Source organism: Heterocephalus glaber, unplaced genomic scaffold (genome assembly GCF_053883595.1).
Source record: "Heterocephalus glaber isolate CG9 unplaced genomic scaffold, H.glaber_assembly_v1.0 deba00000546, whole genome shotgun sequence".
Taxonomy (NCBI): domain Eukaryota; kingdom Metazoa; phylum Chordata; class Mammalia; order Rodentia; family Bathyergidae; genus Heterocephalus; species Heterocephalus glaber.
The window spans coordinates 32,986,020-33,004,864 of record NW_028258147.1 but is presented as its reverse complement, the minus strand read 5'-3'; the positions used below and the strand labels follow the sequence as shown (position 1 = coordinate 33,004,864).

General features: G+C 38.2%; 1 protein-coding gene across 8 annotated transcripts in view; it reads right to left on the bottom strand.

The window, feature by feature from the left end:
• The window catches only part of LOC101717834 (sterile alpha motif domain-containing protein 9), a 52,209-nt gene extending 33,844 nt beyond the window's left edge, over window positions 1-18,365 (bottom strand). For 6 of the 8 annotated variants that reach the window (XM_087204720.1, XM_087204719.1, XM_087204718.1 and 3 more), the window contains exons 1-3: window positions 18,072-18,358; window positions 14,835-15,003; window positions 12,532-12,777 (exon numbers count right to left, since the gene is read on the bottom strand). The gene's annotated coding sequence lies outside the window, so the exon portion shown is untranslated. Of the gene's footprint in view, window positions 1-12,531; window positions 12,778-14,834; window positions 15,004-18,071 lie in introns of all 8 variants that reach the window. The other 2 variants (XM_004862358.3, XM_004862357.3) reach the window with 2 other exon arrangements.
• Between the last annotated feature and the right edge of the window lie 480 nt (window positions 18,366-18,845).

Sequence of the window (18,845 nt, the reverse complement as noted above, 5' to 3'; positions counted from 1 at the left end):
ATTTTGAGATTCTGTCACCAGACATGTATTCTTTGTGTGTGTGTGTGTGTGTGTGTGTGTGTGTGTGTGTGTGTGTGTGGTACTGGGATCGAACTCAGGGCCTTGCACTTGCTGGGCAGAGTTTTCTCTAGGAATAGGTTTTATTCCCCTTTTAATTGGCTAAAGTGTATCCAGCCAGTAAGGCATCCCACTTTTGGGCTTTTCAACCAGAAGATGTATTTTGTTTATAGGGGGAAATCCAGTGGATCCAAAAGAAATAGCACTGGTGCTTGTTTAAGTCTGGAGACATTCAGCCCCAAAAGGTTCAGCTCTGATAGGAGACACCCAATGTGGAGAGCAAGGCAGGCTATCAGGAGATACCCTGGCAGGTCCCCACTAAGGAGGACTGACCTAGGGACAGGCTTACTAGATCTTAAGAAATTTAGCCTTACCAGGTCACAGCCCTGGGGGTGAAAGGCTCAGGCTATCAAGAGGTGTCCTGTCAGGTCACTGCTATTGGAGACTGACCCTGGAAAAGGCCTGTTAAACTCCTAGAACCTAATTTTTACTTCTCATATCTGTAGATGGGAAAAAACCTCATCTATTCCTTCTGAGTCCCTGCTCAGATGTCTTCTTAACCATTAAAATGAGTTCCACACTAAGATCCTTCAAAGAGATCATCTTATATTCCTGTGTAATAAAAAATGGCCTAGGTATCCACTTGTGAAATAAGAGTCATGGCCACTCCTTGGCAGCCTAAAATATAACGCCATATTTCAATTACATCTTCACTACAAAGAAGAATAATGGTCATAGGTTCCTTATCTTCAAGCCTTTATGGCCTCCTACTAGAGGCTTGATCTGTACCTAAGAAGTCATAATTCCTCAGCAGCTCATGCTGCAAGACTGCACCTGTCAGCTCCTTCTCCCCACAGGTTACCTCCTCAGCAACTTTCTCAGTCAGTACCTCACGTGATAAAGTCCATCTCTTGAGTCCACCCCATATTAGGTCTGGGGCTACTTACCATAGGGTCCCAGATTACAGAAACTCAACATCTAGATCTATCACTGCTCTGCCTCTTTGACAAGTGCAAGCACTGATGTACAGCCCAGGTGCTAGTTCCTTATTCAATTGCAGATACTCAGCAATACAGGAAAAAATTAGGTATATTCTCTGAGGATCCTAAGAAGTTTTCTGACAGTTTCCATACCCTAAAAATGGCTTCTTATCTAACATGAAAGGATGTTCAGTTCATCCTCATCTCTTGTTGCACAGCAGTAAAAAAAATTATAAAGGCTGCAAAGTATGTCAGTGATAAAACCTTTGCAGTTTTACCCTCTGATAACCAGCCAACTGCTATGTTATTTGGCTCCCAAGAGGGGCCTGAGTGGAATTATGACATAGGGGATGAAGAAGCCAAATGAAAGTTATAGATCCCCCCAATTTCCTCTGTCAAGCATTTAGCTATGTCTTACTAAATCCTGTAGCCTGGGTCTTGCTCTGTTACCATGGAATGGGCAGGTATAGTCTAGGGCTCTTGTGTATGAGGAGCAATGAATTGCAGGCATGTACCAGTAGCAAGTAGCAAGCAGCTACATTTACTGAAGATCATGGGAAGTTGTGTTCAGGGCAAGTCTGTGCCAACAAAAAATAGGGCACAGCAGAAAAATGGTGCCAGGATGATAGAAAAGTAAAAGCACTGCACACAGGTCAGAGTTGGCACTGCAAAATAGAACTTTAAAATTTAGCTTTTTTTTCTTTTAGTGATTAGCAACTTCATCAAATGTCCTCTTCCGAGCCCATAGCTAATACTCCCTCATATCCTCAGTCCAGAAGAAGTGACAGACTATACAGATGCCAGCCTCAGGAGACCAGGAGCATGGTTTCTTTTCCATAAGAAAGAGGAGGATGAGCTCAAGGGGACTGGAAGTGATAAAGCAAGTTTGGAGATCTGCACTGTCTCTATGTGCTGCCCTCCCCTCTGCTTCTTATTGTAAAGGCCCCTTGCCCACCTGTAAATGGGGAGGTGGTGATTTGAGGTGAATGGGTTCCTCAATCTCCTCAGAGAAAGCTTTGAGTAAGTCATTTTTCCTTGTTACCAAAATAGATTTTCATCACCAGCCACATCCTTTTTTTTAACTTTAAAAAAAAAGGAGAAATTTGACCTCATATGAGTTTTTCTTGGTGGGAAGTATTGTTCTTACTGGTTTCTTTTCTTTTCTTTTTCTTTTTCTTTTTCTTTTTTTTGGTGCTAGAGGCCTTGTGCAAAAGAGCCAGGATAAGATGTGAAAACTTCTGACCAGCTATTTCTAAATTTTGCACAACAGAAAATGTTTTAATACCTAGGGCAAGAGGTTTTTTTAAAAATTAACTAAGACCTGTAAGTTAAGGCAGAAAAAAATGTTTTAGGATACCCAAACTCTGATTAACTAGGCCATAAATGTGTGCATTATGTTATGTCCTATGTGTATACTTGTGTTTGTGTATTGTTTAGATGGTAACAGATTAAAATAAGAGCACTCAATAACTAAAAAAAAAAAAAAAAAAAGCATAAAGACAAATACCTTTTTCTTCACATGACTTAAAATGTTTTGAAAATGCTACAACAGTGTCCTCAACTGATGACAAGAATTTTGCTTGTGTCAGTGAATCAGAATTATATTTTAGGTGTTTGACTTTAAGAAATTTTTCAGTTTCACAAGGTTATAAGAAAAGATTAAAGAGCATAAAGGAAATGTAATTAAAAGTTTTGAGTTTATTAGGATCTTAATGACTCTTGGGAATCAGAGTCAATTGAATATTAAGATAATGTAAATATAATACTGGCTGCACATTCTTTGATTTAAAAGTTTAAATTGTTTAGCTTCTCAGAAAATGTTATATAGCAATGGTCATAAATAAAGGCTGCTTCTAGTATTAGTAAAAAGGGTCATAAAAGGCAATATTTTGGTAAAAATTGGTAAAAAGAGTTATGGTTTATAGCAAAAATGGATTCTAAGTTCCTGACTGTCCAAGGAAAAAAGATGCAAATTTTGCTTTTAGTGAATAGCAGGTAAAGGCCCTGGTCTGCCTATTTCTGATCTCTATCATGTCATGACCGCATAAATTTTAGGATTTTTTTTCCAAAATGTTTTCAGGGGTGCTTTCTTAAACAGGATTGGTTTACAGAGCTTCTACTTGGTTATCTTACTGAGCAGAAGTTGAGTTAGATTCACACTCCCCCATGATTTATTACAGTAGAGAAGTGGCACCAATTAATAAGTTTCTGCTTATCAGACATTATGTATATTGAAAGTCCATTTGAAAGCTTTCTTACCAAGTCTGAGTGAAAAAATAGACAGTTTTGTCTTACCCATTAACTCCTATCTGAGTAAACATTGTCCAGGCATGCTGTACTTCTTCCTAATTTTCTAAAAAAACTGGGTCACATTTACATGAGTAGCTTCCTCAACTCTGGAATGATAAAGCCAGGATAAATGATGAAGCTGATATGGGATGAGGAATTCTCCCTGCAGTTCTTGGGTCTTTCTAAATCTTTTGAGCTTTGGCACTTTAAGTGCCCATGATTAGTAAACTTCCTTTTATTGTCTTTCAAGTGGATTAACTTATAGGTACTCTTATTTTTCCAGGATAATTTGCTTTTGGTAACATGAAAACTTGGTCAAAAATAATTCATTGGGATCAATGTAAATATTCAAACTTTAAATAGCATTCTGTTGTAGTGCATATAGATGCAATTCTGAGTTATTGACTATAATATTTGAAAGCTTTTCCTCAGCAAAAAAATTATTTTGGGACATTAACTTGTGTTTGCTAGATGTTTTATACTCTGTGGGCAATGTAGAGGTAGTTATTAATAAGTAATACATATAAATTATTCATTATTAAGATAAAATACTAAAGAAATTTGCTATGTATAAATTCATGCATTCTTTGATTCTTAAAATTTATAAGCAATAATATGTTTCAGTCTATTAAATGTATTTCATAGATTGTTGATATATATATCTGTATAACACTGATATAAGATCAGAAGATATGTGATCCTGTTAATAAGCTTCAGAGTAACTCTTCTAAAGGGATGATAAGTATCTGAAAATGGAGACTTTTGTCAAATTATAGTTCAACTTGTTAAAAACTAAGCTTAAAAATAAGTCTCAAAGAAATTGAGGGCTGTATCTCATTTTAATGCTCATTTGAGGGTTGTTCATCATTTTAAGATATTTTAAAGTTAATAATTCATATAAGCACAATTTACTTCATATTATAATAAAATAAGGTTTTTAAAAAGAAATCTTTTGTTGTAAAGAGTTCATAGCTATGGCTTACCTGGTCTGATAATGGGTTTGTTTATGCTGCCTAGTGCTAATAGTTTTAAGAGATGCTAAAAGGATTGCTTGCTTCTCTGTAATAGATAAACAGCTATTGTTTTATTGTCTAGTCTTTGCTTAAGTACTTAAAATGAATTAAAAAATTAAATCATTTTCTTTCGGCAGAAAAGCCTATAAGATTCAGAAACAATAATTTAGGCATTTCCCATCTCAAATATGTTATAGGTATGTTCTTTTCTAGATGTACAGTGTTTACATCAATATATGATACAGCTTAGGACAAAAATATGAGTTAATAGCATAAATTTTAAAATGACAGATGACCTATGTATAGGTCAGCATAATTGTATAATAATGTAAAACTTATGTTTCTATTGTAAATTGATCATATACTGTATGTTAACAGTATAACTTTTTATGATTTCAAATATATTTTATTTCTTCAGTTGTGCCATTTTTAAATGAGCAGTAGAGGGTGTATATAACAAGTTGGGTTTGAAACAATTCTGTATTATAGTAATAGTGATAATTATTTATTTTTCCACTTTTTTGGGGTGACTCAGCCAACAGGAGATGGGTTCCATACTATTCCCATCTATGTAGTTAAAAACACCCATGTAACAACACAGAAAATGGCTCCACTAGCTAGCACAGTATTGCCATAAAGTTATCAATCACTTTTGAGTAAAACATTCTAACTAAAGACAGTTTGTTCTAAATTTTTTTAAAAAATTGTGATAAACAGGGATAATGTCAGAATCTGTTTAAAACAATAAGGCTTAATTTTTTCCAGAAACCTCTGATAAGATGTGCACGCCAGAGCCTGGTGCAGACAGGCAGGTCTATGCGCACCCTACCAAGGTCCCCAGTCACGCGGAAGGCACCGAATCACCCTGCTGCAGACAGGCAGACCTGCCCATGCCCTACCGAGGTCCTGAGTTGCATGGAACATGCTGAATCAGCCTGCTCCAGACAGGCAGGTCTGTGCACGCCCTACTGAGGTCCCAAGTCACCCAGAAGATGCCGAATCACCCTCGCTGCAGACAGGCAGGTCTGCCCACACCCTACCGAGGTCCCGAGTCATGTGGAAGACGCCGAATCTCCCCACTGCAGACAGGCAGACACCTGGTTCCACACTACAAAGACGCAGAGGACACCAGACCACCAGACCAAGGTACTGAGTCCCGCTGCTCCCAGCCCAGAGATACGGGCTTCTGAGCTGCCGTCCCACTGCTCCTGGTCCAGAGGAAACGGCTTCCCGGTCACCATCCCTCCGGCTGCTCCCAGCCCAGAGGAAAGATCTTTTGGGCCACCATCCCTCCCACTGCTCCTGGCCCAGAGGTAGGGGCTTCTGAGTCACCATCCCACTGAACCTGGTCCAGAGGAAGGGGATTCCCTGCCACCATCCCTCCCGCTGCTCCCAGCCCACAGAAGAGGGCTTGTGGGCCACCACCCCTACTGCTGTTCCTGGCCCCTGTCCCACCTCTCTGAGCTCAGAGGAGGTAATCCGTGCAGGCGCCAACAGCCCCGCCCCCAGTTGAAATGAGAAAACATGTAAATAAGTCTCAAAACCAGACTTCCAGATCACCTACAGCAACCCCAAAGGGAAATGAGATGGAACACTCTGATACTCAACAACCTGCACCTACTGAACTGGCAACAAAAAGGGACCTGGAAAAAATGAAATCAGAAATAATTTCTCAGAAAACAGGAGAAATTGTGCTCCTAGTGCAAGACATGATTAATAAATCTAGAGAGGAGCTCAGGAACATAATGGAATCCCAACATAGGAAACAAATGGATTCCACAAAACAGATGCAAATCGATTTCCAGGACATGAAAAACTGCATTGAAAGTCTACACAACAGAATGAGCCAATGTGAGGACAGAATTTCAGATATAGAAGATAAGATTGCAATTAGTGACCAGGAAAAGAAAAATTGCTTCAAAATTATAAGGGAACATGAGAAATCAATCCAGCAGCTGCTAGATGATGCAAAGAAGAATAACATAAGACTGATTGGGCTCAATAAAGAAATAGGAGAGAGTGCAGATGACATAAAAAATCTCTTCACAGAAATAGTGGCAGAAAACTTCCCAAGCAGGGGAAAAGAGCTTGACATACAGATAAGTGAGGCATATAGGACTCCAAATAGCCTTGATCAAAAAAAGCTACACATAGGCATATAATTGTTAAGATTCCAGAAACAAAACAGAAGAACAAAGTTCTCCAAGCAGTCAGAGAAAAGAAACAAATCACATACAAAGGAAAGCCCATCAGAATCACAGCAGACTTCTCATCACAAACCATCAAGGCAAGAAGAGCTTAGAATGACATATTCCAAGTCCTAAAAGAAAACAACCTCCAACCCAGATTGATGTACACTGAAAAACTATCTTTCAAAATTAATGGAGAAATAAGATCCTTTCATGACAAAGAGCGCCTTAGGAACTTTGTGAATACCAAACCAGCACCCCAAAAATTTTACACAATATCTTAGGAACAGACATTGAGGATCACAACCCCAGGAAGCAAAGCAAAATGAACCCAACTGGCATGACAAGAAATTAAATGGAAAGGGGGAGAACCCAACAAAAAGAAAAAGACATGGCAATGACAAGTCAATATGTTTCAGTTATAACCATCAACATTAATGGTCTCAATTCACCAATCAGAAGAAATAGACTGGCAGAATGGGTCAAGAAGCAAAATCTAAAAATATGCTGCATACAAGAAACACACTTAATTCAAAAGGAAACTCATTGAGTGAAAGTTAAAGGGTGGAAAACAATACTCCATGTGACAGGAACCTGAAAAAAAAGCAGGAGTAGCTATCCTCTTGGCAGATCAAGTAGATTTCAAACCAACACTGATTAAGAGAGATGAAGAAGGACACTACATCCTTCTAAAGGGAACAATCCAAGAGGAAGAGATGACAATCATAAATATCTATGCACCAAACACTAATGCACCCAACTATGTAAAACAAATACTAACAGGCATGAAAAGTCATATATGCACTAATACAATGGTAGTGGGGGACCTCAACACCCCACTGTCACAAATAGATAGATCAACTAGGCTAAAAATATGTAATGAAATACTAGAACTCAATCAAACTCTTGAACAAATGAACTTAACAGATGTTTACAGAGTCTACCACCCCACAAAATCAGAATACACATTCTTCTCAGCTGCACATGGGTCATTCTCCAAAATAGACCACATACTCACACATAGAACATGTTTAAGTAAGTGCAAAGGAATTGAAGTTATCCCCTGTATATTATCAGACTATAGTGCGATGAATTGGAGATCCATAGCAAAAGAAACTCAAAAAATTTCATAAACATGTGGAAATTGAACAACACATTTCTGAATAACCAATGGGTCACAGAGGAAATTAAAGAAGAAATCAAACAGTTCCTTCAATTAAATGACAATGACAATACAACATATGGGAATCTATGGGACACAATGAAAGCAGTCTTACAAGGGGAATTCATAGCAGTGAATACACATATTAGGAAAACAGAATGAGCCCAATTAAACAACCTGATGCTGAACCTCAAGCTTCTAGAAAAAGAAGAGCAGGACAACCCCAAAGCTCATACAAGGGAGGAAATTATAAAGATCAGAGGAGAAATCAATGCAATGGAGACTAAGAGAATGATACAAAAAATCAATGAAGCCAAGAGTTGGTTCTTCAAAAGAATCAACAAAATTCACAAACCTTTAGCCAACATTGTCAGAAAAAGGAAAGAAAAGGCCCAAATCCATGCAATTAGGAATGAAAAGGGTGAAATGACAACAGACCCAACAGAAATCCAGAGGATCCTCAATACCTACTTCCAGAACCTATACGCCAATAAGATGGACAACACAGAAGAAATGGACAGATTCCTAGATACATATGAATTACCAAAGTTGAACAAAGAAGACCTAAAAATTCTGAACAACCCAATATCAACCAATGAAATTGAAAATGTAATTAAAAACTTATCAACTAAGAAAAGCCCGGGCCCTGATGGCTTCACTGCTGAATTCTACAAGACATTTAGAGAGGAACTGCTGCCACTACTGTTTAAACTCTTCAATGAAATTGAAAGGGAAGCAATACTCCCAAATTCATTCCTGGAAGCAAGCATCACCTTGATCTGCAAAGCAGAGAAAGACCCAATCAAATAGGAGAACTATAGGCCAATCTCACTAATGAACATAGATGCAAAAATCCTTAATGAGATAATGGCAAACAGAATGCAGAAGATCATCAAGAAGATCATACACCCTGATCAAGTGGGATTCATCCCAGGGATGCAGGGATGGTTCAATATATGCAAATCAATCAATGTAATACACTATATCAATAGAACCAAGGACGAAAACCATATGATCATGTAACCGTCCCTCAACCCCGGATGAACCTAGCCAATCAGAAATGTACACTTCATGCTTGCTAAACGCTAACCAGTCATGTAACTGCTAAGTGAAAAATCTCCAAACCTTGCTGTAATAGCTATAAAAACCCCTGGTGTTTTAGAGTCGGGGCTCTCAATCCTGATCTGCTGTGCTGGTGATGGTTGTGAGTCCCTGCTCGAGCTTGAATAAATGACCCTAGTGCGTTTCCTTTGGAATTGGCTCCTTGGTGGTCTTTGGGGACTTCGCGATCTGGGCACAACACTATATAGATTTAATGCAATTTCAATTGAGATCCCAGCAGCATACTTCATGGACCTTGAGAAAACAATCCAAAAATTCTTTTGGAACAAGAAGAGATCCAGAATAGCAAAAGCAATTCTAGGTAACAGAGACATGGCAGGGGGTATCACAATCCCCAACCTGCAACTCTAATACAAAGCTACTGTGATAAAAACAGCATGGTACTGGCAAAGAAAAGGACTTGAGGACCAGTGGAACAGATTAGAAGATGCACAAACAATGCCAGACACACTCAGTCATCTCATCTTCAATAAAAGAGCCAAACACCTTCACTGGAGGAAAGATAGCCTCTTTAATAAATGGTGCTGGAAAAATTGGGCTTCAACTTGCCAAAGATTAAAACTAGACCTGTATCTCTCACCATGCACTAAACTAAAATCAAAATGGATTAAAGATCTAAATATTAAAATAGAAACTCTGAACCAGTTGGAACAGAGGTTAGGTAGAACCCTTGAAGACATCGGTGTAGTAAAAGATTTTATGAACGAAACCTCAGTTGCCTGTGAACTAGCCCAAACAATCAACAAGTGGGATCTCTTCTTATTAAAAGGCTTCTGCACAGCAAGAGAAACCACCAGCAGTGTGAAGAGACAACCCACAATGTGGGAAACAATCTTCACCTGCTCTTCCTCAGACAAAGGTCTACTATCTCAAATCTATAAAGAGCTTAAAAAGATCAGACCTCCCAAATTTAAAGACCCAATCCAAAAATGGGCATCTGAAATGAACAGACATTTCTCAGACAAAGAAGTAGAAATAGCAAATAAATACATGAAAAAATGTTCAACATCACTGGTCATTTGAGAGATGCAAATGAAAACAATGCTGAGATTTCACTTCACTACAGAAAGAATGGCTGCTATCATGAAATCAACCAATAACAAATGCTGGCGGGGCTGTGGGGAAAGAGGAACCCTGCTCCACTGCTGGTGGGAGTGTAGACTGGTGCAAGCACTGTGGAAATCAGTATGGAGATACCTCAAAGAACTAGGACTGGAAGTCCCATTTGACCCCACTATTCCACTGCTGGGGATCTTCCCCAAAGAATTAAAAGAATCATACCACAGTGATATATGTGCACCCATGTTCATAGCAGCACAGTTTGTAATAGCTAAAACTTGGAAACAGCCCAGTGCCCATCAACTGGATACTGGATAAAGAAAATGTAGTTTTTTTATAAAATGGAGTACTACTCAGCCATAAAAAATGAGAAATTAGAAACATGTATAGCTAAGTGGATGCACATTGAGGCAATACTCTTAAGTGAAATAAAAGGACACACATGAATAAATACCGAATAGTTTCTCTGGTGTGAGAAACTGAAAGTGTAAATAAGGACTAAATGTATAATAGGTAATGTGAAATAGGAAGAAAAGGGGCAAAGGGGAAGGAAGTGGGAGGGCTAGGGAAAAGGATAGAAGGGAATGCGATTAATATGAGAAAGTGGAAAAATAGGAACAAAATCTTTGTAAATCGGGAGGAATGGAGGGGTTGAAGGGAGGGCTGGGCAAGGGTGAAAAATTAGAACCAAGAGAGACTATGTAAAGGTGCAAATTTCCAATGATGAATGTCATTATATTGTATACCTTAAATGTACCAATGATTAGGATGAATAATCAATAATGTAAAATAGGAAGAAAAGGTCCAAAGGGGTAGGGATAGTGGGAGGGGCAGGGGAAAGAAAAGAAGGGAAAGGAAAAATGCTGAGAAATGGAAAAAATGGAAATAAAGTCTTTGTAAATAGGGAAGGGTGGAGGGCATGAAGGGAGGGCTAGGAATGGGGAAAAAATAAGAACCAAGATGCATTATGTAAAGGTACAATTCCCAATGAGAAATGTAATTGTGTTGTATACCTACAATGTACCAATAAAAGAATGTAATTTAAAAAAAAAAAGATGTGTATGCCAATCCAATAGGAGATAACCAGCCAAATAATGTAGATACATTTTCAGGCTTATGTTTGTGTGATTGTTATCTAATTGTGTTATAACAGTTAGAAGTACCTAGGCACTGTCCAGTCCAGAAATAATTAGAGATTAGACACTAAAAATTTGTCACATCTATAAACTGGTGTATTCTACTTAAATGTTACTCTATTAACAGATAACAAACTGAGGTAAAGGTTCTTTATGTTGGGCCAGGGATTTAGCTCAGTTGTTCCACCACCTTCCTTGCAAGCACAAGGACTCGAGTTTGATCCCTGGTATCAAAAAAAAAAGATCTTTGTGTCATCTAATGTTTTGTAATTAGATAAAGATAACTGACTAAAATGGTATTTTATATTAAAATGAAAATTTAAATGTATTTCAGAGATAATAAAAAATCTAATGGTTCTAATATAATAATTTCATCATGATTGTTTTGCTAAAATGCTATGTTGCCCTTGATCTCAAATCTTCTCCATAACACTTTATAATTATTATTTGTTAACATTCTACCGGAATTTGGCTTCTAAGATGACCATGATTGGCAAAAAAAATAAGTTCTTTGGTCATACTTTATATTTCAAAGTACTTGACATCTAGATAAGATAGTTAAACTTACTGCTCCTACTGCAATGCTGGTGTAACTAATGTCATGGGAGTTCAACAACTGAGGTTTGGAGACCAAAGTTAAAAGGATAATTAGGCTAAGGGGACAACCACTATTCTGGCCCTGGCCCTCCAAGGTCAACAAGAACCCAGAATATGAAAGGACTTTTCTACAAGATACTACAGTTCTGGTGACTCACCCAATCCTCTCAGGTTGTTGGACCCCAGAGGACAGAAGTGAACCAATGTACACTGTGCTCAAAGGAGGGTCACTAAAGAGAGAAACATCTCCCATGCTTCCCCAGGAAGCCACAATGTCAAGCAAGACGGTGACCCTTACTGACACATGACACTGACAGTTCCCAAAGTAACCCCTTAAGAGCCTTAACTGATTTTGATACATGTAGCGAGAGGTTAATTTTGATTAACATAGATATCACTCTAACTCGGTATTAAACACCCAGTAGAAAAGTATAACCAAAAGATAAATAAAAAATACTAATATAGGCTACATATTAAAAGAGGGCTCCAATAACTACACTGGCCCCTGCTGGCAGTCTCCAGCTATACCTGTAGTTGGCTGATATTATGATTTAGTGAGGCTAGATAGCCACAGTAACAGCTATAAAACTCAACAAGAGTCTTTAAATTCCTTAGCTAAAATTATCCTTCAAAACCACAGAGCTCTTAATCTTCTTACAGCTAAAACTAGAGGGACCCCTACCCTAATAAATGAAACTTCTTGTCTTTAGATAAACAACTCACATCAGAATAAAAGAAATTATAAATAAAAGACTTATAAATAACCTCCATAAACAGGCAGGTCTAGGACACAGCTCGTTACAATCCTTATTCCAATCCCTTAAAAACAGTGTCTAAATTTGCCTCCATCCCCAGTTTCTTCTTGTCATTTTGGTTTTTATGTTTGAACCACGCATTCTTAATCTCTTAGTAAAATTTATTTCTTACCTTGAGGCTGTCAAATTCCAAATGGAGCCAACGATGAGTGTGCCAAACTCCTTTTACTGAGGTCTAATAGATCAACCTTCTGAAGAAAGTTCATAACTGCTGAAACCCAATATCTGTCAAGGGCTCCTTAGATTAGATCTCAGGAGAAAGTCCTGACTGCCATCTCCCCTCCATTGACCCCTTGGAGCAGGAAGCCACTAGATTAGGTCTTTGCCTATTCTTCTTTAATGGCAGTTAAGGATACATCTTCAGAAGGGAGAAAATGTAGAAAAGAGTTTATTTAGTTCACTTATGAGTAGGCAGCTACTACAGGAAGGGACCGAGATAGAGTTATATTGATAAAAGCGAAGAATAGTAAACTAAGACTTTGGACCAATATTGAACTTCTTCAGACAATATGGAATGCAGTCCACTCCCTACTAAAAGAAGGCGCAGCCACTCCTTACTAAGCTCCTGAATTTGGAGAAAATTATAATGCAAATTAATCAATTTTCTTTCCTAAGATCCCAATTTCTTGTAAATCCTATATGTTGAAGAACTGGGTTAAAAGCCTGAGTTCCAGTTGGTTATTTTAAATCCACAGAGCCACCTGTGATAGATGACATTAAACAACTGAGCAATTCCACAACAGTGCTCTGTTTATCTACAATTTGCTCTGGATGGGGTGTGGAGAATGCAATCACCCCTGTGAGACTCCTTCTGAAAATCCAGGAGCTATTTTTCTTCTCTTTTTTCCAATACCCACCCCCACTCCAAAACTAAAAATGACAATCCCTTTATAACATCAAAAAATTTCTCAGCCACTCACTTCTGAGGTAGTAGCTGAGAAGATACAAATAGTAATAATTTGATTTCTACACTATATTTGATATCCATTTCTCATGACTTTTGCCCTCTGTCAATTGTAAGAGCATTGTATATGGTCCATGTTCCATATTTGGCTGAAACTATGTATTTAATTCAAGGTAACAGTAAGTTGGGCAAAAAGATTTGAATAATGATTTGTTATAGTTCCTTGGCTCTTTCCACGTCTTCAGCCTTGTATCCTGGACGGCTGGCATTTTTTTTCTTAAATATGAGGAACATTGATGTAAACATCAAAAAGTTACATAGCAGAGATGGAGAAAGTGGGGAGGGGAAGGAGGGGAAAGGGAAGTAAAAAGAATGAAAGTGTGCTAAGTACATGTGCCAACTCCTTATGATGAATATAACCATTATGTAGTGCAAACATGTACTAATGAAAAGGCAAAAATCCCCACCCAAAGCTACATGGTATGTATAAAGGGGAAGAAGTTGTGATCAGGAAAATGGATTAAATTAGGTTTCCTCTCAACCTTCTGGTTTTTGCCTTCATAACAGAAGAGAATTGGATGACAAGCCGTATTGTTTCAGTTTTTGTGTTTGTTTTGTTTAACTTCGCTTCCACAGCCAGCAGTGTGGAGGTATTGCTGCTTGGCACTCTGAGGAAGCCCTACACCTTATCCTCAGGAAAACTGGGTAATTTTGAAACTCAGAGTTCTCCTTCTGACTACTTAATTTCAGGATCTGTTCCTTGAGGAGTTTTATTTGCTCTTTGGGTGCTGAGCTGGCAGGACCAAAGCAGCACACCTCCAGGGTCAGTGCAGGCACTGGTCTGGATCCTGGGAGGCCAGGTCTCAGCAGCTCTGCCTGCAGCCTGGCTGGAGCCCAGCAAGCCCCACCCTGCACTGATGTTTGCATAAGGGAAGCCATGAAGCATTCAGTTTCATTTTCCTACATTGCATATTACAATGACTCATTTCTTCATATTGCTTATAAACACACTAGTCCAGAAGGAAAGTCTTAAATAAAACGATGATTAAGCTTTAGTGACTTTTCTCTTCAATTTGATGAAAACTTTTGACAGTATCTGAAGTTTCACAGGACAGAGTTTGTAGTTGGCTAAAATTTTCAACATGGTTTGTAAAAAATTGACATTCTTCATGTCAATTGCATTCCTCATCTTATGGTCTACATTTTACCTAAATCTTCTAGTCAAATCCTTAGAGCCTTTCACTTCCAGAAGTAGTCTGCATGCTCACCACCTTTGCTGAAAGATTTCTTTTTCAAGAATTTTACAGTCAGCACCAGTCATGTCTAGTGATATCTGTACATGAGAGTTGCAATATTTCTCATTTCTTTTTGAATCATTTCATAAGAAATAGCTTATGTACATTTGAAAATATATTCATATTTAAAGGTATATTTTGTTTTTTAGAATTAACTTCTAATGATAGCTTTTAAAGAGAATTGATTAAACAAGTCTTTAATGATTAGATACTTACCAAGGCTTTTCTGAAAACTTCTACTTTTTGTATTAAAACTTGAAGTATGTCTTTGTGAGGCTCTTTGATCTGGAACTGTTAGATCAGTTTCATTTTCTGGAGAATTGGCAAGTCACAATCAGCAAATCAGTGAGGGAGGAGAGATGTAGGCAGAACAGTGTTGGTTTGCCTGAAAATAAATTTTTGAGAATCTATTGTATCAAAAAGCAAACAATAAAAACAAAAATCAATGTCATAGTAAATTAAAATGCAATTGGTTGGACCATTGTTTAGGAAGTAGTTATAGTATGGTTTTCCTCCTTAACTTCCTACTCTGAATATTTTCAAATATAAATAAATTCCAAAGAATAGTGAAAGGAAAATCCTTGATGACATTTTTTTCCTATGCTTACATACTTTTAATATAACAAATAACATGCCAAAATGTGTGGAAGGCATGTCTTTTCTCTCTTCCTATATTCCATACTCAATGTGGAGCAAGTCTTACGGTGGTCAACATATATCTAGGATCTGACCACCACTGTCTCTCTTGAGTTGTAAGAATAGCTCCTTCCTAGGTTTGCTTTTTGCTGCTATTGATCCTTTCAGGGACTTCTCAAAATACTAGTCAGCTGACCCTGATAAAATGTAAATAATATACCAATGTTTTGACCAATCCCTCCAGGGGCTTTCCATCTGACACAGTGAATGCCAAGGTTGGTAATATGAATTATAGGGCCGCTGTGATCTGGCACCCTGCTACCCCTCTGATATTATATCTTACTTTCACTTCTCTTTCAAATCTGGGCTGGCCCATGATCTTCTTGTAACTCTTTATTTTAGGCAGCTCCTGCTCCTATTTCAGTTTACTGTGCTTGTCTCCTTTCCCTGGAATGTCCTTGTTGCAGTGCTCACTCCTTCATGTCATTGAGGTCTTTTATGAAAAGTTACCTTCTCCATAGGTACTCTTTGGGTAGCCTACAGAAAACTACAGATCTCCCAACAATCCCATTCCTCTTCTGACTTTATTTGTAATTTATCTAATACTTACCACAACCAAATAGTCTTAAGTCTTTATACATTCTTAACTATTTATCTTGTGTATTTCCTATCGCCATCATTCTGTGCATTCCAGGAGGACAAGGGATTTGTTCACTTTGTTCATTATTTTGTAAATGCCTGTCACATTTTAGCTTCTTAACAAAAATTTGCTGAATTTGTAACATATTTTCTTAGAGTTATTAAAAATAGTGAATTTATGAAAACCCTCAAGGTAGCAATGTCTGTAAGTCGAAGGACTTTCTTCATTTTACTGAGGTAATTACTTTACCAGAATCCCAGACAGTAATCTAGGGAATGAGCCACTCATTAGACCAGATCTAATCAACTGATCACAAAAATGAAAAAGAAGTTTTATGATAAGGGAAGGAAAATTAATAAACATGTCTTATCCTGCTGTCTCTGTAAGCACCCAGTTTCATAACACACATGAGCTTCCTGCTGTGTCACTCACAGTCCTTATTGTTGGAGTCTCAGTTCCTTTGCTATTATCACCTGCTGCCTTTGCCCTAGGAGCTTATTTCCTGGTGAAGGAATTGTCATTTTCCACACACACACCCACACACACCCTGATCAGGTCAGAAGTCGCACCTCCTTTCAGCCAGAGTCCTCTTTTGGCAAAGTAACCATCTACCCTCTCTCTGGATAGTCTAAAGACTGAGTGGGAAGATCCCAGATTTTTCTCTCTTGACCAGTGAAGACAGCAATTCCAAAAGGACCTAGCATTCTAGAAACGAAGCAGTCCAGTGGCAACGCTTTCCTTAACAGCTCTGTGACCTCTGGGCAGTGACTTCTGGGTCTGTCTAGGGCAGGGTTTGCTGCAAATTGAGCCTAGCACCATCTCACTGCATGGTAGTACTACTTTTGCTTAGACCCTACCAATAGATAGGGGAGCTAACATTTAGTCCTCAAATCCAGAGTCTCTTCCTCTATTAAATAGAAAAATTGACAATGTCTTAGCTCAATGTGATATACTAAACTCTTCAGTGATACCTTCTAACCTTTCATAATGTCCCTAATTTTTCAACCCTGCCTCTTTAACAAGATACCAGTTATGAACACACTATCCAGTAATTTGAACCTATTCAGTAAAGCTTTTAAAATAGTTTGCACTTTATGATTTTTTTTTTTTTTCAGTACCGGGGATTGAACTCAGGACCTTGCACTTGCGAGACAGGTGTGGGCGCCACTGAGCTATATCTTTGGCCCTGTGCTTTATGAATTTTAAGAGCATCTGCTTATGTAATGTTGGAAGTAAGTAAAGATCAAGACTGGGAGATAAATTCTGAGAATACCTTGATGTATAATTCTTGGCTTCCTGGAGGTTCTCAGCTTCCTGTTTTGAAACAACTGTGAATATAAATTTTCTTAGTAATATTAATTATTGAAAACAGCTGCTGCAGGACACCATTCTCAAGAGAACACTCCAGTTTTCTCTCTTTGATACTGAACAAGTAAGTGCCAAGTCAGCAGAACCCTTGGGGATAAGAATGGGAGTCCCTCCGCACCACAGAATACTCTAGGCAGAGCCGCACATGACCCTTGCCCTGAGGAGTTGTCATGCTCTTAACTGCTGCTCAAGGGGCAGACTCTCGCAGTCCTCGGTGCAGCCTAGAACGGCTTCCCGCCCTCTAGTGGCGCTTTGAGGAACTGAAGCCACACGAGAGCAAATTAGTTTCGTTTTCCTCACTTCGACTTTAAATCAGATTGCTGTATGAAGTGCAGTAGATGTGAATGAAAGATTAAATAGAAGAATAGCTATCCTCTGGGGGGTGTTATCTCTGATGAAGTGCAGAACTTTTAATACTATCTTAAGTTATGAAGGCAGCATTTTGCATATTTACACAGGACCAGAGATGCCGTCACAATCTTTTAGGCTTAAATTCCTTTGTACTGTTTTGTTACCCTCTTTCCACCCTGGCCATCAGCGGAGACCAGAAACCCTCTCACTATACTTATTAGTTCTCACCATTCTAATTACACTTGATGGTACCGTTCTTTCCAGAAAAGCACTTACAATTGTCACTTAAATATACTAATGTGCATTTAATAACACTGAAATTTCTAATTATTTTAATGTTTTTTGCAAGTAAGAGTTTATACAAAAACATGTATTAGTACAAAATACAGCTGTTGCATTAAGAGATATTGTCCCTTCATACATGTAACAAATAAAGTTTTAATGACTTGGGAACTTACCAGAAATTTCCTGAAAACGTTTTCTTCTTACATCTGAAACTTGAATCTGGCCATTTTAACGTTGCTTTCTTATTTCTCTTTTGATGGCTAGGAGACATACAATTCTAAAGATCCTTTAATAAAAACAAGGGCAACAACACTAAGCCCTGAAGTGATGAAGTTGTCTAATTTCTGTTGTGCTCTCTCTCTTTCTCTCTTTCTCTCTCTCTCTCTCTCTCTCTCTCTCTCTCTCTCTCTCTCTCTCTCTCGCTCTCGCTCTCTCTCTGAGAGAAAGGTTCCCTTGCAAAATGAGGAAGTAGGAATACAGACACAGTGGGTTTCAGTTTTGCTTGGGAGCATAATTACTTGGATTTGGTAGGATAGAAAACATTTAAAGAGATATCACAGAAGATTATTAATAAATGTCAACCTTGATGAAAAAATGTTTACCAGACAAGAGTTTTAGGTCAAAGAGCTAAGAAGTCTGGGAGAAAAACCACCTACAATACAAAAGGAATAAATAGAAACACCAGGACAAGTGTTAAAATCTCTGTGTGATCTAAGTGGCTGTCACTTGTGGAATTATATGTCACCCAAATTCATGTGTTAAAGTCCCAGCTCTCATAATAAGACTGCATTTGGAAGTAGGGTGTTTATGAGGTGATTAAGTTAAAAGGAGGTCATTAGGGCACGTGCTAATTTAAGATGACTGGTGACCTTGTAAGAGAAGAAAGTTGGCCACAGACATATACAGAGGGAGACTATGTGAAGACACCAGGAGACAGGCATTTATTA